General features: G+C 38.1%; 1 protein-coding gene across 11 annotated transcripts in view; it reads left to right on the top strand.

The window, feature by feature from the left end:
* The window catches only part of RGS7 (regulator of G protein signaling 7), a 467,979-nt gene that overhangs the window by 124,908 nt on the left and 321,977 nt on the right, over window positions 1-21,094 (top strand). For 2 of the 11 annotated variants that reach the window (XM_081485633.1, XM_081485635.1), the window contains one exon: window positions 3,052-3,142. The exons of the other annotated variants lie outside the window; for them this stretch is intronic. The gene's annotated coding sequence lies outside the window, so the exon portion shown is untranslated. The remainder of the gene's footprint in view (window positions 1-3,051; window positions 3,143-21,094) is intronic. 11 annotated transcript variants of the gene reach the window in all.

The following is a 21,094-nucleotide window of genomic DNA, read 5'->3' as shown; positions in this document are numbered from 1 at the left end:
GGACTGATGTAAGTTGTGCCAAGATTTATGGCCTGTGGAAGCTATGAAGTAATAAATATATGTTGTTCTAAGCTGCTAAGAAAACACACCATGTCAAACATCTGCATAGAGAAGGTGAAAATGCCATAACATCTACCCTTGAAGGATTTAAAATTTATTTGTAGAACTAGCTAAACTGGATATGCATGGGTGGGGGGAGTTGTAAGGCTTAGGAAAACTCAGGTGAAAGACAACCAAGTATGGTCTCAAGACCTCCTGTCCCTCTAAATTCTATGATCCTCATGGAAAAGGGTCATCCAAGATCTTTTGGAAAGTGAAAGTTGCTCAGTCATGTCCAACTCTTTGCCATCCCATGGACTATACAGTCCATGGAATTCTCCAGGCCCAAATACTGGAGTGGGTAGCCTCTCTCTTCTCCAGGGGATCTTCCCAACCCAGGGATCGAACCCAGGTGTCCCACATTGCAGGTGGATTCTTTACCAGCTGAGCCACAAGGGAAGCCCAAGAATACTGGAGTGGGTAGCCTATCCCTTCTCCAGTGGATCTTCCCAACCCAAGAATTGAACTGGGGTCTCCTGCATTGCAGCCAGATTCTTTACCAGCTGAGCTATCAGGGAAGGCCCAGATCTTTTGGAAATAGCCACTAAACAAACTGAGAAAACACTGAGCTGAGTGTACCATGTTTCCCAAGTATTGAGACTTGACTTGGTGATGTTTCCCAAAGAAAGAAAATCCCAATGTGTTGTTCATGGGGCGTGTCAGGGAGATGAAGAGAACTTGGTCTTCACCTCCTGGTGATAAGCTCACCTTTCAGTTCCATCTGCTTTTAGAATCATCAAGAAAGAAGCACAAACGTTAGCCTGTTCTTGACATATGGTTACGAAGGACCATGTCATGCCTGCAGGGCCATTCTCTGCAGCCTCACTCTGTAAATCTGGGTATGACTGGTGAGGGTTCTTTTGCTCTTAGCAGAACTCCCAAATAATTTGCTTCTTCTGGTGGCCAAAGGATTGGCTTCTTATGATTTAAATGTGTGACTTCATGTTTGGAACTTGAGCATACATTCCTGAAAAATTCTGGGCCTCCTGTGAACTGGAGAGCCCTTTGACTGGAAGGACCTTCACTCCAGTCAAACTTCATGTGCTTTGTTCCTTAGACTGTTTCCTTTCTTTGCTTTGTTCTTCATAGTCATATACTCTCTATAGTGAGAGCATAATAGGAAAACATTTCAGGAGAGGTTCTTTTCTTGCTGAGCTGCAATGTTAAAGGTAAGATATCTGAGTAATAATTAATGTCTTTGAAGCCCAGGGTGGTTGTTGAAGGCTTCAAGTACCTTTTTATTAGCACCAAACACAAAATTTAATTAAAAGCAGCCAGGGATTAATTTTTAATCTGTACCACTGGTAGTACCTTCTCAGTATCAAATAATTACTTGATTAATGTCTCCAAAATGTGAAAGTGTGTCTAAATTTTCAAAAGATTCAGTATTTGGTACAAAAATACAGGATTTGAAAATATACAGTGAAAAAGACATGTTTTTATTTTAAAGAGTCATCAAAAAATAAATGTCAGAGTATCAATCAAGGACACTTATTGAAAACCAGTCCTAAGTATAAAGGATTAAAAAATGAGCAAGGCTTAACCCTGCCGTTAAGGTGAGCAGAGGAGGCAGACCTAAAAATAACAAATATAGCAGAACAGCTTATTATTCAAAGGGCTTTTCAGAAATCCACTGGGCTCAGCCTTCTTGTTTGTTGTACTTCCTGATGCTACCAATATTTCTTGGTTTGAAAGAGTTATTATTTCCTCTTGAGTTATAGAGTTTTATATTTGCTACTTGACAAATGACAGGCATTATCTGACACATGTCCAAACACTCACGGAACGGCCATTTATCAAAATGACTAGTGCTTTAAAGATACAGTGCTTACCCCTAAGTACAGAAGGTTTGTGCACTAGAGAGACCTGAAAGAAAGTGGAGAGGCAGAAGAGAAAGGCACTGCCTGCTTTATCTTACATGGTGTTTTTATCCAAAGATGAATTCTCACAGTTCAAAGTGCATTTGTTACTCTGGAGGCAGTGAATGTCAAAAACCACAGTGTTAAAATGTTCACATTGGTGACTGCAGATATTATTTAGAGCATCATTTTCTTATTCATAGGTCAAACATAGAAAGGTATGAATAAGCAATTATACATTTTTAAAAGTAAAAGAACCATAAGTGCTTGTCATGGACTGAATGTTTGTGTACACCCCCACATTTATATCTTAAAATCCTAAACTCCCTAAAGTGATAGTATTGGAGCCTGAAACCAGGAGGTAATTAGGTAATAAAGGTGGAGCTGTCATGAATGGTGTTAGTACCCCTATAAAAGAGACCCAAAAGAGCTCCCTCCCCACTTTTGCCATGTGAGAATGCAGTGTGACATCAGTGTACTGGGAAGTGGGTTCATATTAATATCCCAGTACCTTGATCTTGGACTCCCAACCTCCAGAACTATGAGAAGTAAATTTCCATTGTTTATAAGTCTTCTAGTGTATGGTAACCTGTTATAGTATAGCAGCCTGCACAAACTAAGATGGTGCTTTTGACCTGTTTTGCTAATGTGAGATTTAATTTATTCTTATTTCCTCCTCCAGCAAAATTATTTGCTCTTTCTTTTTAAAAATGAATTTTTATTAAATATGAAATATAAAAAGACAGTTTAAAATGTAATGTGTGCCATAGAGAATAACACTTAAATGTTATGTACTCATCATTTTCCATCCACTAAAAAATTACCCATATCTTGATTCTTCTATTTAACATTCTCTAAGTCTTCTTTACAGTTTTCTCATGTATATTTTCATTGTAAAATAACATCTTTGGCTTTTCATATTCTTAATGTAATATTAATAGAATCATATTATATATATCCTTTAAAAATTTAACCATTATGAATCAATTCATTGTTAACTGCCATATAATATCTCTTAATTTATTTACATATAAATACCATTTATTCTTTCAACTGATGAAGGAAATTGTCGGTATCTTTCTGTTACAAACAGTGGCGCTAGAGGCATCCTTGCTTATGTCTCCTTGTGAATTGTCAAAGAGTCTCTAAGATGTATACCTAGGAAGAGATTGCTGAGTCACAAGGTATGTGTAAGTTTTCCCTCAAAAGATTTATAGATTTAATGCAGTATCAATCAAGATCACAGCAGACTTTTTAGGTGGAAACTGGCATGTTGATTGCAAATTTATATAGAAATGTGAAAAGACTAGAATTGCCAAAACAATTGGGAAAAGCAGGTCAAAGTTGAAAATGTTACACTACTGACTTCAGGACTTATTTAATCAACAAAACAGAATAGTAGTCTAGAAATAGAGCATACACATATGGTCAGTGAGTTTTGATAAAGATGCTAGGACAGTTATACGGGAAAAATAATCTAGACAACAAACCTAGACAGTATATTAAAACGCAGAAATATCACTTTGCCAGCAAAGGTTCATATAGTCAAAGCTGTGGTTTCTCCAGTAGTGGTGTATGCATGTGAGAGTTGGACTATAAAGAAGGCTGAGTGTGGAAGAATTGATGCTTTCAAACCGTGGTGCTAGAGAAGATTCTTGAGAGTCCCTTGGACAGCAAGAAGATCAAACCAGTTAATCCTAAAGGAAATCAACCCTGAATATTTGTTGGAAGGACTGATGCTGAAGCTGAAGCTCCAGTACTTTGGCCACCTGATGTGTAGAGCTGACTCATTGGAAAAGACCTTGGTGCTGGGAGAGATTGGGGACAAGAGGAGAAGGTGGTGACAGAGGATGAGATGATTGGATGGCATCATTGACAATGGACACGACTGAGCAAACTCAGGGAGATAGTGAAGTACAGGGAAGCCTGGTGTGCTGCAGTTCATGGAGCTGCAAAGAGTAAGACATGACTTAGTGACTGAACAACAACAATACAAATAAAGTCAACTCAATATTTTTCATTTGCGATGATTTCAGAAATTTTAAAAAACCTAAGCAAATCAGGTATAAAGTGAAACAGGCCATCTCAAGTACTTCTGATAGTGTACATTCCTAGAACTTTGTGGAGGATATTAGGCTAAATGTGAGTATCCCAACTTCATGCTTTTGGACTGGGAGATCTCACACTTAAAAAATAATTGTATATCTTCAAATATATATTTACTGTAGCACTATTTATATTAGTAAAATTTTAGAAACAACTTAAATGCTCCTTAACAGAGGAGTCAGTTCAGTTTAGTTGCTCAGTCATGTTAAATAAGTTATAATACATACATAGTGTGGAATATGTAACTATCAAAACTGTTGATTGACCAGTTTCTCCCATTTCCAGTCATCCATTTATCTTTCCACACATTTATGTGTGTGTATATTCATATTTGTGTAACTAGGGGAAGTGACTCCTGAATTAAATGTTTCATGTTCTAAGGCATAAAATGTTACATGTTCTAAGGCACGATTGAGTTTTTAAATTGGAGAGGAAAGTGCTTCCCCTGCTTGAAGTGGTAGGGGGTTTAGGAGAGGGGTATGAGTCTATGAAAAGCTGAGAAAACATGTATGGACAAGTAAAAATAACGAGATGGTGGTTTTAAATCATGATAGACTATTTTTCATGGCGAAGTCAAGTAGACTTATTGCCAAATTTAGACTTAAATTGAAGAAAGTAGGGAAAACCACTAGACCATTCAGGTATGACCTAAATCAAATCCCTAACGATTATATAGTGAAAGTGAGAAATAGATTTAAGGGACTAGATCTGATAGACAGAGTGCCCGATGAACTATGGATGGAAATTCATGACATTGTACAGGAGACAGGGATGAAGACCATCCCCAAGAAAAAGAAATGCAAAAAAGCAAAATGGCTGTCTGAGGAGACCTTACAAATAGCTGTAAAAAGAAGAGAAGTGAAAAGCAAAGGAGAAAAGGAAAGATATACCCATTTGAATGCAGAGTTCCAAAGAATAGCAAGGAGAGATAAGAAAGCCTTTCTCAGCCATCAATGCAAAGAAATAGAGGAAAACAACAGAATGGGAAAGACTAGAGATCTCTTCAAGAAAATTAGAGATACCAAGGGAGCATTTCATGCAAAGATGGGCTCAATAAAGGACAGAAATGGTATGGACCTAACAGAAGCAGAAGATATTAAGAAGAGGTGGAAGAATACACAAAAGAACTGTACAAAAAAGATCTTCACGACCCAGATATTCACAATGGTGTTATCACTCACCTAGAGCCAGACATCCTGGAATGGGAAGTCAAATGGGCCTTAGAAAGCATCACTACAAACAAAGCTAGTGGAGGTGATGGTTTTCCAGTTGAGCTGTTTCAAATCCTCAAAGGTGATGCTGTGAAAGTGCTGCACTCAATATGCCAGCAAATTTGGAAAACTCAGCAGTGGCCACAGGACTGGAAAAGGTCAGTTTTCATTCCAATCCCTAAGAAAGGCAATGCTAAAGAATGCTCAAACTACCACACAATTGCACTCATCTCGTATGCTAGTAATGTAATACTCAAAATACTCCAGGTCAGGCTTCAACAATACATGAACTGTGAACTTCCATATGTTCAAGCTGGTTTTAGAAAAGACAGAGGAACCAGAGATCAAATTGCCAACATCTGCTGGATCATCAAAAAAGCAAGAGAGTTCCAGAAAAACATCTATTTCTGCTTTATTGACTATGACAAAGCCTTTGACTGTGTGGCTCACAATAAACTCTGGAAAATTCTGAAAGAGATGGGAATACCAGACCACCTGACCTTCCTCTTGAGAAATCTGTATGCAGGTCAGGAAGCAACAGTTAGAACTGTACATGGAACAGGAGACTGGTTCCAAATAGGAAAAGGAGTACGTCAAGGCTGTCTGTATATTGTCACCCTGCTTATTTAATTTACATGCAGAGACATCATGAGAAATGCTGGGCTGGATGAAGTACAAGCTGGAATCAAGATTGCTGGGAGAAATATCAATAACGTCATATATGCAGATGACACCACCCTTATGGCAGAAAGCAAAGAAGAACTAAAGAGCCTCTTGATGAAAGTGAAAGAGGAGAGTGAAAAGTTGGCTTAAAACTCAACATTCAGAAAACTAAGATCGTGGCAACCAGTCCCATCACTTCATTGCAAATAGATGGAGAAACAGTGGCTGTTTATTTTTTTGGGCTCCCAAATCACTTCAGATGGTGACTGCAGCCATGAAATTAAAAGACGCTTGTTCCTTGGAAGAAAAGCTATGACCAACCTAGACAGCATATTAAAAACCAGAGACACTACTTTGCTGAAAAAGGTCCGTATAGTCAAAGTTATGGTTTTTACAGTAGTCACATATGGTTTTGAGAGTTGGAGTATAAAGAAAGCTGAGCACTGAAGAATTGATGCTTTTGAACTGTGGTGTTGAAGAAGACTCTTGAGAGTCCCTTGGACTGCAAGGAGATTCAAGCAGTCCATGCTAAAGGAAATCAGTCCTGAATGTTCATTGGAAGGATTGATGTTGAAACTGAAGCTCCAATACTTTGGCCACTTGATGCAAAGAGCTGACTTATTTGAAAAGACCCTGATGCTGGGAAAGATTGAAGGCGGGTGGAGAAGGGGATGACAGAGAATGAGATGGTTGGATGGCGTCACCGACTCAATGGACATGAGTTTGAGTAAACTCCGGGAGTTGATGATGGACAGGGAAGCCTGGCATGCTGCAGTCTATGGGGTTCAAAGAGTCGGACACGACTGAGCGACTGAACTGACTGACTGACTGAAGTAGACTATGCTTGTGGTAATATCTACATCTGCCCCATGGACTGAGTGAACCTTTCTCCATATGATATTTTTAGGGTAAGAAGAAAGCATTTTATGCAGGATGAGATTCAGAGTCAGAGTTAATACCTAATTGAATATTAAAAGAGATGTATTATCAATTTGTTCCATAACTGCTGAAACAATATGTACCTGTTACATCAGCGTATGCTTATAAGCGGCTTCGTGTATGGCGCTAGTGGTAAAGAACCTGCCTACCAATGCAAGAAATGTAAGAGATGCAGGTTCAATTCCCGGGTCAGGAAGGTCCCCTGGAGGAGAGCATGGCAACCCACTCCAGTATTCTTGCCTGGAGAATCCCATGGGCAGAGGAGCCTGGTGGGATACAATGCATAGGTTCACAAAGAGACAGATAAGACTGAAGTGAATTAGCATGGACTCATAAAGAGATGTCTGGAATATAGTCACTTAAAAGCTCATGGTGGTCATCTTTGGGTAGTGAGATTTCTGACTTAAAGTTTGTTCTTTTAATGTTTATATATTGTTTGATGTTTTCCAAATAGCCAAGTATTATTTTCACAAAGTCCAAAAGATGATTTTGATAAAATGCCATTAGAGTTTGCATGTGATCATTTCATTAGGGAAATGAAGCTGACTAATATTAAATATGTTTAATTAGTTTTTGAACTTTGATAATGTTTTCAGCCATCTACACATACTCTTGTACAAGCTTCTAAAAATTAAAACATTGAACTCTTATAAAGAAAATTCTTCTTTCTTTGATTTGGGAATGTTATAATTTTGAAGATAATCTTTGGATTTTTGAGAGTCCCTCTTTTGTCTTTATGTCTTTGCTATTCAATTTTCACCTCTTTGTAAATTATCATAAATAAGTTCAACAGAGTTACCAGGATTTCTGAAAATGGTGTGTGTTTTGTAAAAATTTTTCTTAAGATCTCAGAGATAAGAGCAGAGATGGCCAAACAGTAGTTTTTTAAAAAAATAATTTTATTTATTTTTGGCTGTGTTGGGTCTTCGTTGCCGTGCAGGCTTTTCTCTAGTTGCAGTGAGCAGGGAGCTACTCTCTAGTTGTGATGTGCAGCCTTCTCATTGCGGTGGCTTCTCTTGTTGTGGATCATGGGCTCTAAAGCACAGACTCAGTAGTTGTAGTGTATGGGCTTAGTATCTCCATGGAATGTGGGATCTTCCCAGATCAGAGATGGAACCTGTGTCTCCTGCATTGGCAGGTGGATTCTTTACCACTGAGCCACTAGGGAAGCCCCAAATAGTAGTTTTTAATCTACTTAAAAATTATCTTGAAATAACTTTTGTAGTAGAGCCCATATAATATTGTGGACTCAGGAAAACCATTTAAAGTATATCTCAGATACAGTATAGTTTGATGACACTGCTTTAATAAATTACTCTCCTGGTTTGACATCCATTAAGCTACTCCTTGTAGTAAGTAGAGGAAAATCAAACAAGAATTCTTCACCATCTCCCAGAGTTTGCTCAACTCTGAGTGATGCCATTTAACCATCTCATCCTCTGTTGCCCCCTTCTCATCCTGCCCTCAATCTTTCCCAGCATCAGGGTATTTTCCAGTGAGTCAGTTCTTTGTATCAGGTGGCCAAAGTATTGTAGCTTTAGCTTCAGCATCAGTCCTTCCAATGAATATTCAGCATTGATTTCCTTTAAGATAGACTGGTTTGATCTTCTTGCAGTCCAAGGGACTTTCAAGAGTTTCTCCATCACCACAATTCAAAAGCATCAATTCTTCAGCACTCAGCCTTCTTTATAGTCCAACTCTCACATCCACATATGACCACTGGAAAAACCACAGCTTTGATTATAGGGACCTTGGTCCGCAAACGGATGTCTTTGCTTTAATATGCTGTCTAGATTTGTCATGGCTTTCCTTCCAAGGAGGAAACATCTTTTAATTTCATGGCTGTGGTCACCATCCGCAGTGATTTGGAGCCCACGAAAATAAAATCTGTCATTACTTCCACTTTTTTCCCTTCCATTTGCCATGAAGTGATGGGACCAGATGCCATGATCTTAGTTTTTTGAATGTTGAGTTTTAAGCCAACTTTTTCACTCTCCTCTTTCACTTTCATCAAGAGGCTCTTTAGTTCTTCTTTGCTTTCTGCCATAAGGGTGGTCATCTGCATGTCTGAGGTTATTTTATTTCTCCCAGCAATCCTGATTCCAGCTTGTGCTTCATCCAGCCTGGCATTTCTCATGATGTACTCTGCATGTAAGTTAAATAAACAGGGTCACAGTATATGGCCTTGCTGCTGCTGCTGCTAAGTCGCTTCAGTCATGTCCGATTCTGTGCGGCCCCATAGATGGCAGCCCACCAGGCTCCCCCATCCCTGGGATTCTCCAGGCAAGAACACTGGAGTGGGTTGCCATTTCCTTCTCCAATGCATGAAAGTGAAAAGTGAAAGTGAAGTCGCTCAGTCGTGTCCAACTCCTAGCGACCCCATGGACTGCAGCCTACCAGGCTCCTCCGTCCATGGGATTTTCCAGGCAAGAGTACACGAGTGGGTTGCCATTGCCTTCTCCGATATGGCCTTAACTTACTCCTTTCCCAATTTTGAACCAGTCCCGTTGTTCCATGTTCGATTCTAACTGTTACTTCTTGACCTGCAAACAGGTTTCTCAGGAGACATGTTGGGTGGTCTGGTATTTGCCTTTCTTCAAGAGTATCATTTGGAAATTTATGGAATACAGCCTGGTGATATGATACATATATAATTGAAAATGATTGTCAGAGTAGGATTTGTTAATATTATCTTAATAAAACTAGAAAAAGCAATACATGATATGGAATACATTTAAAATTTTTATTTATATTGCGGTACAGTTGATTTACAGTGTTGTGTTACTTTTAGGTGTCCAGTTATACGTGTACATATTTCTATTCTTTTGTAGTTTCTTTTCCCATTGAAGTTATTATAGTATATTGAGGAATCCTCTGTGCTGTACAGTAGGTCCTTGTTGATGTGTTTTATGATAATAGTGTGTTATATATTAATCCCAAACTCCTCATTATCACTCCCCTCCATGTTCCCCTTGGTAATCATAAGTTTATTTTCTAAGTCTGTGAGTCTGTTTCTGTTCTGTAATTAAGTTCATTTGTACCATGTTTTTAGATTGCACATATAAAGAATATCATGATATTTGTCTTTCTCTGTATGACTTATTTCACTTAATATGATAGTTTCCAGGTCTAGCGTGTTGCAAATGGCATTATTTCATTCTTCTTTATGGCTCAGTTGTAATCCATGGTATATATGTACCAGATCTTCTTTATCCATCCTGCTAATAATGGACATTTATTTTGCTTGCAAGTCTTGGTTTTTGTCGATAGTGAAGTGAACATTGAGGTGCATGCATCTTTTCAAATTGTATTTTTCTTTAAATGTTTGCCTAGAAGTGGGATTTGTGGATTATATGGTAGTGCTATTTTTAATTTTTTAAGAAAACTCCAAGCTCTTCTCCACAGTGGCTATACCAATTTACATTCCCACCAACAGTGTAGGAGGGTTCCCTTTTCTGCACACTGTGCCCAGCATTTATTGTTTGTAGATTGTGATGATGGGCACTCTGACAAGTGTGAAGTGATACCTCATTATAGTTTTGATTTGCATTTCTTTAATAATTAATGTACTCATCTTCCATGCTAGTAAGGTCATGTTTAAAATCTTACATGCTAGGCTTCAGCATTATATGATCCAAGAACTTCCATATGTTCAAGCTGAATTTAGAAAAGGAAGAGGAACCAGAGATCAAATTGCCAACATTTGCTGGATCAAAGAGAAAGCTAGGAAATTCCAGAAAAACATCTACCTCTGTTTCATTGATTATGCCAAAGCCTTTGGCTGTGTAGATCATAATAAACTGTGGGAAGCTCTTAAAGAGGTGGGAGTACCAGACCATCTTACTTGTCTCCTGCGAAACCTGTATGCAGGTCAAGAAGCAATAGTTAGAACCCTGTATGGAACAACTGATTGGTTCAAGATTGAGAAAAGAGTACAACAGGGCTGACTGATGCCACTGTGTTTGTTTAATATATACGCTGAGCACATCATGAGAAATGCTGGGCAGGATGAGTTACAAATTGGAATCAAGATAGGTGGGAGAAACACCAGCAACCTCAGATATGCTTATGATACCACTCTAATGGCAGAAAGCAAAGAGGAACTAAAAATCCTCTTGATGAGGGTGAAGGAAGAAAGTGAAAGAGCCGGCTTATAACTAAATATTAAAAAACTAAGATCACGGCATCCAGCCCCATTACTTTTTGGCAAATAGAGGGGGAAACAGTGGAAGCAGTGACAGATTTCCTCTTCTTGGGCTTTAAAATCACTGCGAGTGGTGACTGCAGCCATGAAATCAAAAGATACTTACTTCTTGGCAGGAAAGCTATGACAAACTCAGATAGTGTATTAAAAAGCAGAGACATTACTCTGCTGACAAAAGTCCATATAGTCAAGGCTATGATCTTTGCTGTGGTCATGTACGGTTCTGAGAGCTGGACCATAAGGAAGTCGGAGCACCAAAGAATTGATGCCTTCGAACTATGGTGCTAGAGAAGACTCCTGAGAGTCCCTTGAACAGCAAGATCAAACCAGTCAATCTTAAGGGAAATCAACCCTGAATACTCACTGGAAGGACTGATGCTGAAGTTGGAACTCCGCTATTTTGGTCATCTGATGCAAAGAGCTGACTCATTGTAATGTCCCTGATGCTGGGAAAGATTGAGGGCAGAAGGAGAAGGGGGCAACAGAGGATGAGATGGCTGGATGACATCACCGATGCAATGGACATGAACTTGGGCAAACTTTGGGAGATGGTGAGGGACAGAGAGGCCTAGCATGCTGTAGTCCATGGGGTTGCAAAGTGTCGGACATGACTGGGGGACTGAACAACAACAACAATAAGTAGTGAGGCCGAGCATCTTTTTCATGTGATTTTTGGCCAAGGGTATGTTTTCTTTGGAGAAATGTCTATTTCAATCTGCCCATTTAAAAAAAAAATTTTATATTGAGCTGCATGTGATGTTTGTATATTTTGGAGCTTAGTCTCAGGTCAGTCATATCATTTGCAAATACATTTTGCCAATTGTTCTTTCATTTTGTTTATCATCCCATTGCTGTGCAAAGGCTTTTAGGTTTAATTAGGTCCCATTTATTAATTTTTGTTTTTATTTTCATTGCTCTTTGAGGTGGATCTGAAAAGATGTTTTCTGTGATTTATGTCAGCAGTATTCTGCCTATGTTTTCCTCTAAGAGTTTTGTAGTATCAGGTCTTACATTTAGGTTTATTCTGTGTATGGTGTTAAAGAATGTTCTAATTACATTCATTTACATGTAGCTATCCAGTTTTCACAGTACTACTTATTGAAGAAATGGTGTTTTCTCCTTGTATATTCTTGCTTTTTTTTCCATAGGTTAATTGACCATAGATGCATTGGTTTATTTCTGGCTTTATATATTGTTTCATTGATCTGTATTTCTGTCTTTGTGCCCATACCATCCTGTTCTGATTACTGTTGCTTTCTAATATATTCTGAAGTTGGGGAACCTGATGCCACCAGCTCCATTATTCTTTCTCAAGGTTCCTTTGGTTATTCAGGGTCTTTAGTGTTTTCATACAAATTGAAAAATTTTTTCGTTCTCATTCTCTGAAAAAATGCATTGGTAATTTGACTGAGATTTCATTGAATCTGTAGATTGCCTTGGGTAGTGTAATCATTTTGACAATATTGTTTCTGCCAATCCAAGAACATGGTATATCTTTCCATCTTTTTCTATATCTTTGGTTTCTTTCATCAGTGTCTAAGAATTTTCAGAACACAGGTCTTTTGCCTCCTTAGGTGAGTGTATTCCTGGAATTGTATCTTCTTTGATGTGATGGTAAATGAGATTGTTTCCTTAATTTCTGTTTAGATCTTTTGTTGTTAGTGTATAGAAATGCAGCAGATTTCTGTGTATTGATTTTGTATTCTTCAACTTTACTGAATTCATTGATGAGCTCTAATAGTTTTCTGGTAGCATATTTAGGATTTTCTATGTGTATTATCATGTCATCTGTAAATAATGACAGTTTTACTTTTCCAATTTGAACTCTTTTTTTCTTCACTGATTGCCATAGTTAGGACTTTAAAAACTATGTTGAATAAAAGTGGCAAGAGTAGAAATTCTAGTCTTGTTCCTGTTCTTAGAGGAAATGCTCTAGACTTTTCACTGTTGAGTATAATGTTAACTGTGGTTTTGTCCCATATGGTGTTTAGTATGTTGTGGTATGTTTCTTCTATATCTACTTTCTGGAGAGTTTTTGATCATAAATGAGTGGTGAATTTTGTTAAAGTCTTTTTCTGCATCTATTGAGATGATCATATAGTTTTTATTCTTTAATTTGTTAATTCAGTGTATCACACTGACTAATTTGCAACTATTGAAAAATCCTTGCATCCTTGGGATAAATCCCACTGGATCATAGAATATGATCCTTTTAATGCTTTGTTGGATTTGTTTTGCTTGTATTTTTGTGCCTGTGTTCATCAGTGATATTGGACTTTGTGTTTTATTTTTTTTTTTGTGGTATGTTGTCTAGTTATGGTATCAGGGTGATGATGGCCTCGTAGAATGAGCTTGGGAGTGTTCCTTCCTCTGCAGTTTTCTGGAATAGTTTAAAAAGGATGAGTTGCACTCATCTCACACACTAGCAAAGTAATGCTCAAAATTCTCCAAGCCAGACTTCAACAGTACATGAACCCTGAACTTCCAGATGTTCAAGCTGGATTTAGAAAAGGCAGAGGAACCAGAGATCAAATTGCCAACATCTGCTGGATCATCAAAAAAGCAATAGAGTTCCAGGAAAACAGCTACTGCTGCTTTATTGACTACGCCAAACCTTTGACTGAGTCAACCACAACAAACTGTAGAAAATTCTTCAAGAGATGGGAATACCAGACCACCTGACCTGCCTCCTGAGAAATCTGTATGCAGGTCAAGAAGCAATAGTAAGAAATGAACATAGAACAACAGACTGGTTCCATATTGGGAAAGGAGTACATCAGGGCTGTATATTGTCACCCTGCTTATTTAACTTACATGCAGAGTACATCATGAGAAATGCCTGGCTGGATGAAGCACAAGCTGGAATCAAGATTGCTAGGAGAAATATCAATAATCTCAGATATGGAGATGACACCACCTTTATGGCAGAAAGCGAAGAAGAATTAAAGAGCCTCTTGATGAAAGTGAAAGAGGAGAGTGAAAAAGTTGGCTTAAAGCTCAACATTCAGAAACCTAAGATCATGGCATCCAGTCCCATCATTTCACGGCAAATAGATGGAGAAACAATGGAAACAGTGAGAGACTTTATTTTTGGGGGCTCCAAAATCACTGCAGTGGTGACTCAGCAATGAAATTAAAAGACTCCTTGGAAGAAAAGCTGTGACCAACCTAACAGCATATTAAAAAGCAGAGACTTTACTTTGACAACAAAGGTCCATCTAGTCAAAGCTTTGGTTTTTCTAATAGTCATGTATGGATGTGAGAGTTGGACTATAAAGAAAGTTGAGCACTGAAGAATTGATGCTTTTGAACTGTGGTGCTGGGGAAGACTCTTAAGAGTCCCTTGGACAGCAAGGAGATCCAACCAGTCCATCCTAAAGGAAATCGGTCCTGAATGTTCATTGGAAGGACTGATGCTGAAGCTGAAGCTGCAGTACTTTGGCCACCTGATGCGAAGAACTGACTCAGTTGAAAATACCCTGATGCTGAGAAAGATTGAAGGCAGGTGGGGAAGGGGACGACAGAGGATGAGATGGTTAGATGGCATCGTTGACTCAATGGACAGGAGTTTGAGTAAGCTCTGGGAGTTGGTGATGGACAGGGAAGTCTGATGAGGTGCATTCCATGGGGCCGCAAAGGGTCGGACATGACTGAGGGACTGAACTGAACTGAAAAAGAATAAGTGTTAAATCTGTACATCATTTATAGAATTTGCCTCTGAACAATCTGGTACTGAACTTTTCCTTCTTTGGAGTTTTTAAATCACACTTTCAGTTTCTGTATTTGTGACTGATTTGTTCATATTTTTATTTCTTCTTGCTTTTGTTTTGAGAGATTTTACCTTTCCACGAATTTGTCCATTTCTTCTAGGTTGTCCACTTTATTGGCACATAGATCCTTCTTGTAGTCTCTTATGATCCTTTGTATTTATGTGGTGTCAGTTGTAATTTTTTCTTTTTCATTTCTAATTTTATTGATTTGAGCCCTCTCCCTTTTGTTCTCGATGAGTCAATTTCAATTTTGTTTATCTCTTCAAAGGTCCAGTTTTTAGTTTCATTGATCTTTTCTATTGTTTTCTTGTTCTCTATGCTGTTTATTTCTGCTCTGATCTTTATGATTCTTTCCTTCTACTAACTTTGGGTTTTATTTGTTCTTCTTTCTCTAGTTTCTTTAAGGTGTAGGGTTAGGTTGTTTATGTGAGGTATTTCATGTTTCTTGAGGTAAGCTTATATTGCTATAAACTCCCCTTTTAGAACTTCCTTTGCTGTGTCCAAAAGTCTTTGGATTGCTTTTTTTTAACATTTTAATTTTTCTTTAGATATTTTTTGATTTACTCTTTGATTTCTTTAGTGATCCCTTGGTTGTTTAGTAGCATATTGTTTAGCTTCCACGTGTTTTTTTTTTTTTTTTGTAGTTGATTTCTAATCTCATAGCGCTGTGCTCCAAAAAGATGCTTGGTATGATTTCAATTTTTATGAATTTATCTATGCTTGTTTTGTGGCCCAGCCCATTATATGTCCTAGAGAATATCCCATGTGCACTTGAGAAGAATGTGTATTCTGCTGCTTTTGGATAGAGTGTTTTGTAGATATCAATTAAGAACATTTGATCTAATATGTCTTTAAGGCCTGCATTTTCTTATTGATTTTCTGTCTGGATGATCTGTCCTTTGATGTAAGTGGAGTGTTAAAGTCTGCCACTATTATTGTGTTGCTGTCAATTTCTCCTTCTTTGGCTGTTAGCATTTGGTTCATATATGCAGGAACTCTTATTTTGGGTGCATTTATTGTTGGAGAAGGGAAGGGCTACCCACTCTGGTATTCTGGCTTGGAGAATTCCATGGACTGTATAGTCCATGGGGTCGCAAAGAGTTGGACACGACTGAGTGACTTTCACTCACATTGTTGTTCAGTTGCTCAGTTGTGTCTGACTCTTTGTGACCAATGGACTGAAGCATGCCAGGCTTCCCTGTCCTTCACCATCTCCCAGAGCTTGCTCAAACTCATGTCCATTGAGTTGGTTATGCTATCTAACCGTCTCATCCTCTGTCATCCCCTTCTCCTGCCTTCAGTCTTTCGCAGCATCAGGGGTCTTTTGTAATAAGTCAACTCTTTGCATCAGGTGGCTCAAGTATTGGAGTTTCAGCTTCAGCATCAGTCCTTCTAATGAATATTCAAGGTTGATTTCCTTTAGGATTGACTGGTTTGATCTTGCATTCCAAGGGACTCTCAAGAGTCTTCACTAACACAACAGTTCAAAAGCATCAATTCTTCGGCATTCAGCCTATTTATGGTCCAACTCTCACATTCATACATGACTACTGGAAAAACCAGTAGTTTTTTGGGTGCATATATATTTATAATGGTATATATTTTTCTTGGGTAGATCCCTTCATCTTAATGTAATGTCCTTCTTTGTTATGATAGTATTTAAAGTCCGTATTGTTTGATATGAGTATTGCTATTCCAGCTTTCTTTTAATTTCCATTTGTATGGTATACCATACAAATGGTATACCATACCATACAAATGGTATGGTATTGCCATACCCTCACTTTTAGTCAGTATGTGTCCTTTGATCTGAATTGGGTCTCTTGTAGACAGCATATATTTGGGTCTTATTTTTGTGTATGTTCAGCCAGTCTGTGCCTTTTGGTTGACACATTTAATCCACTTATATTCGGTGTAATTGTTGATATATATGTTTGTATTGTCATTTTGTTGTTTTGGTTTACTTCCTGCAGGTTTTTTTTTTTCTTTCCTTTTTTTGTTTTCTTTGCCTGAGATTTGGTAACTAAATTTAGTGTTGTGTTTGGATTCCTTTTTCTTCTTTGTGTGTATCTGTTGTAGATTTTCACTTTGTGGTTCCCATGAAATTTGTATATAGCAGTTTATGTATGTACAAGATTATTTTAGTTTTCTGGTTTGTTAATTTACAATTCACTTCAAATAGCCTGCATTTGTACTCTCCTAAGCCTTCTTGGAGGAGGTCGCCATTAACCCCACCACAGAACCACCAGAACTTACACAGGACTGGGGAAACAGACTATTGGAGGGTACAAACAAAACCAGGAGAAAGGAACAGTGACCCCAAAAGAGATTGACCCAGATTTGCCTGTGTGTGTCCAGGAGTCTCCAGCAGAGCCTGCTGCAGAGTTGGGGGCACTCAGTGCAGCAATGCATGCATGGGACCTTTTGAAGGGCCATTAACTTCATTATCTCCACCATGGTTTGGCCTCAGGTCAAACAACAGGGAGGGAACACAGCCCTGCCCATCAACAGAAAATTGGATTAAAGATTTACTGAGCATGGCTTTTCTTGCTCTTTGGAAGAAAAGCTATGGCCAACCTAGACAGCATATTAAAAAGCAGAGACATTACTTTGCCAACAAAAGTCTGTCTAGTCAAAGCTATGGTTTTTCCAGTAGTCATGTATGAATGTGAGAGTTGTACTATAAAGAAAACTGAGTGCTGAAGAATTGATGCTTTTGAACTGTGGTGCTAGAGAAGACTTCTTGAGAGTCCTTGTACTACAAGGAGATCCAACTAGTCAATCCTAAAGGAAATCAGTCCTAAATATTCATTGGAAGGACTGATGCTGAAGCTGAAACTCCAATACCTTGGCCACCTGATGCAAAGAACTGACTCATTGGAAAAGACCCTGATGTTGGGAAAGATTGAAGACAGAAGGAGAAGGGGATAACAGAGGATGAGATGGTTTGATGGCATCACTGACTCAATGGACATGAGTTTGATAAGCCCTGGGAGTTGGTGATTAACAGGAAAGCCTGGAGTGCTGCAGTCCATGGGGTCGCAAAGAGTCAGATACGACTGAGCATCTGAAGTGAACTGTGCTCCTCTACTCTCAAGGGTACTGGTTTTCATATTATATTTATGTGTGTATGAGTCCCTACCTTTACTGTATATTTGCTTTTACTGGTGAAATTTCACATTTTGGAATCTTCTTGTTTCTGATAGTGGTGTTTTCTTTTCCACATAGAGAAGTTTCTTTAGCATTTGTTGTGAAACAGGTTTGGTGATGTTGAATCTCTTAGCTTTTGCTTGTCTGTAAAGCTTTAGAATTCTTCATCAAATCTGAATGAGAGCCTTCCTAGGTACATACAGTACAGTATGTCCCCTACATATGAACCTTCAAGTTGTGAACTTTCAAAGATGCAAACTGGCATTCTGTCAACATCAGTCATGAATGACATTGCATTTTTTCCTTCATTTCCTGTAACTAATGTTCCTTTAGCTCTACCATCTTCCACCTCCTCTCCTTTTTCAGTCAGCAACTCTGATTGCTTATTCACTTGATGCCAGTCCCTGTATTCCAGCTATTTTACTGTACTTCTCTACTTTTCAAGGTACGGAGATTAAAAATGTTTTCTTTTTTGGTGTTTGTTTGTTTTTTATGTAATATTTGTGTGAGAACTATTATAAGCCTTCTACAGTACAGTACTATATAGCCAATTGTGTTAGTTGAGTACCCAGGCTAACTTTATTGAACATACAAAGAAGTTGAACTTATGACTGTCCTTTTAGAGCAGAACTTGTTTGTATCTTGTAGACTTACTGTAATCTTGATTGCAGGATTTTCTCTTTCATCACTTTAAATATATCCCGCCACTCCCTTCTGACCTGTATAGTTCTGTGAAATAATCACATTATAACCTTATAGGAATTCCCTTGTATGTCATTTATTGCTTTTCTCTTGTTGCTTTCAGTATTTTCTCTTTGACTTTAATTTTTGTCAGTTTTGTTAATATGTGTTTTGGCATGTTTCTTGTTAGGTTTTTCCTGTATGGGACTCTGCACTTCATGAACTTGAGTAATAATTTCTTTTCTCATGTTCAGGAACTTTTAAAATATTATCTCTTCATATATTTTCTCAGGTCCTTTTTCTCTCTGTTCTCCTTCTGGGACCCTTATTAGGCTAATGGTGGTGCATTTAATATTGTCCCATGGGTCTCTTAAATTGTAAATGTATTGCTTTTTAATTTTATTATCTAATAGTTTGCTGATAAAATGTTGAAATATAATTAAATTTTGTATTAATTCCTGTAACTTTGATAATTTCACTTTCAGTTCTAGTAGTTTTTTGGGGGGAGGGTTCGATTCCTTAGACTATTTCATACATACAATCATGTCAACTGCAAAAAAAGACTGGTTTGTTTTTTCTTTTTAATTTTTATCCTTTTATTTTTTTCTTACATTGTTGTACTAGAAAGAGCTTCCAATATATTGTTGAATAGCTGTGGAGACAGTGGATATCTTGTTCTTGATCTAAGAAGCAGTCAGTATTTCACTATTAAGTATGACGTTTACTGTTGTCTCTTCATATATGCCCATTATCAGGTTGATGGAATTCCTTTCTCTTCCTAGTGTTTTAAGAGTTTTTTCTTTCATGAATGGGTATGACATTTTGTCAAAAATGTTCTTACATCAGTTGAAAATTTTTTTTCTTTGACATTTTTAATGGGATATATTATAGCCATTGATTTCATAATGTAAAACCAACTTTAATCCTATCATAAGCTCCACATATTAATAAAATTTATCCTTTTCATATAATGATGAATTTGATTTGTTGATATTTTATTGAGGACTTTGTATATTTATTCATGTAAGGTATATGCTATGAAAATGCTGCACTTAATATGCCAGCAAATTTGGAAAACTCAGTAGTGGCCATAGGACTGGAAAAGGTCAGCTTTCATTCCAATCCCTAAGAAAGACAATGCCAAAGAATGCTCAAACTACTGCACAGTTGCACTCATCTTACGTGCTAGTAAAGTAATACTCAAAATTCTCCAAGCCAGGCTTCAGCAATACGTGAACCATGAACTTCCAAATGTTCAAGCTGGTTTTAGAAAAGGCAGAGGAACCAGAGATCAAATTTCTAACATCTGCTGGATCATCAAAAAAGCAAGAGAGTTCCAGAAAAACATCTATTTCTGCTTTATTGACTATGCCAAAGCCTTTGACTGTGTGGATCACAATAAAATGTGGAAAATTCTGAAAGAGATGGGAATACCAGACCACCTGACCTGACCTGCCTCTTGAGAAATCTGTATGCGGATTAGGAAGCAACAGTTAGAACTGGACATGGAACAACAGACTGGTTCCAAATAGGAAAAGTAGTACGTCAAGGTTGTATATTGTCACCTTGCTTATTTAACTTATATGCAGAGTACATCATGAGAAATGCCCAGCTGGATGAAGCACAAGCTGGAATCAAGATTGCCGGGTCAAATATCAATAACCTCAGATACGGAGATGACATCACCCTTACGGCAGAAAGTGAAGAAGAACTAAAGAGCCTCTTGATGAAAGTGAAAGAGAAGAGTGAAAAAGTTGGCTTAAAACTCAACATTCAGAAAACTAAGATTATGGGATCTGGGTCCCATCATTTCATGGCAGATAGATGGGGAAACAATGGAATTGGTGAGAGAGTTTATTTTCTTGGGCTCCCAAATCACTGCAGATGGTGACTGCAGCCATGACATTAGGGACACTTACTCCTTGGAAGGAAAGTTATGACCAACCTAGACAGCATATTAAAAACCAGAGACATTACTTTGCCAACAAAGGTCCATCTGGTCAAGGCTATGGTTTTTCCAGTAGTCATGTATGGATGTGAGAGTTGGACTATAAAGAAAGCTGAGCGCCAAAGAATTGATGCTTTTGAACTGTGGTGTTGGAGAAGACTCCTGAGAGTCCCTTGGATGGCAAGGAGATCCCACCAGTACATCATGAAGGAGATCAGTCCTGAGTGTTCATTAGAAGGACTGATATTGAAGCTGAAACTCCAATACTTTGGCCACTTGATGTGAAGAACTGACTCATTGGAAAAGACCCTGATGTTGGGAAAGATTGAAAGTAGGAGGATAAGGGGATGACAGAGGATGAGATGGTTGGGTGGCATCACCAACTCAATGGACATGAGTTTGGTTAAACTCCGGGAGTTGGTGATGGATAGGGAGGCCTGGCGTGCTGCGGTCCATGGGGTTGC

This window comes from Giraffa tippelskirchi, chromosome 5 (genome assembly GCF_054371585.1).
Source record: "Giraffa tippelskirchi isolate mGirTip1 chromosome 5, T2T-mGirTip1v1.2.pri, whole genome shotgun sequence".
NCBI lineage: Eukaryota > Metazoa > Chordata > Mammalia > Artiodactyla > Giraffidae > Giraffa > Giraffa tippelskirchi.
Note: the sequence above shows the minus strand (reverse complement) of the source record. Positions and strands in the feature narration are given on the sequence as shown.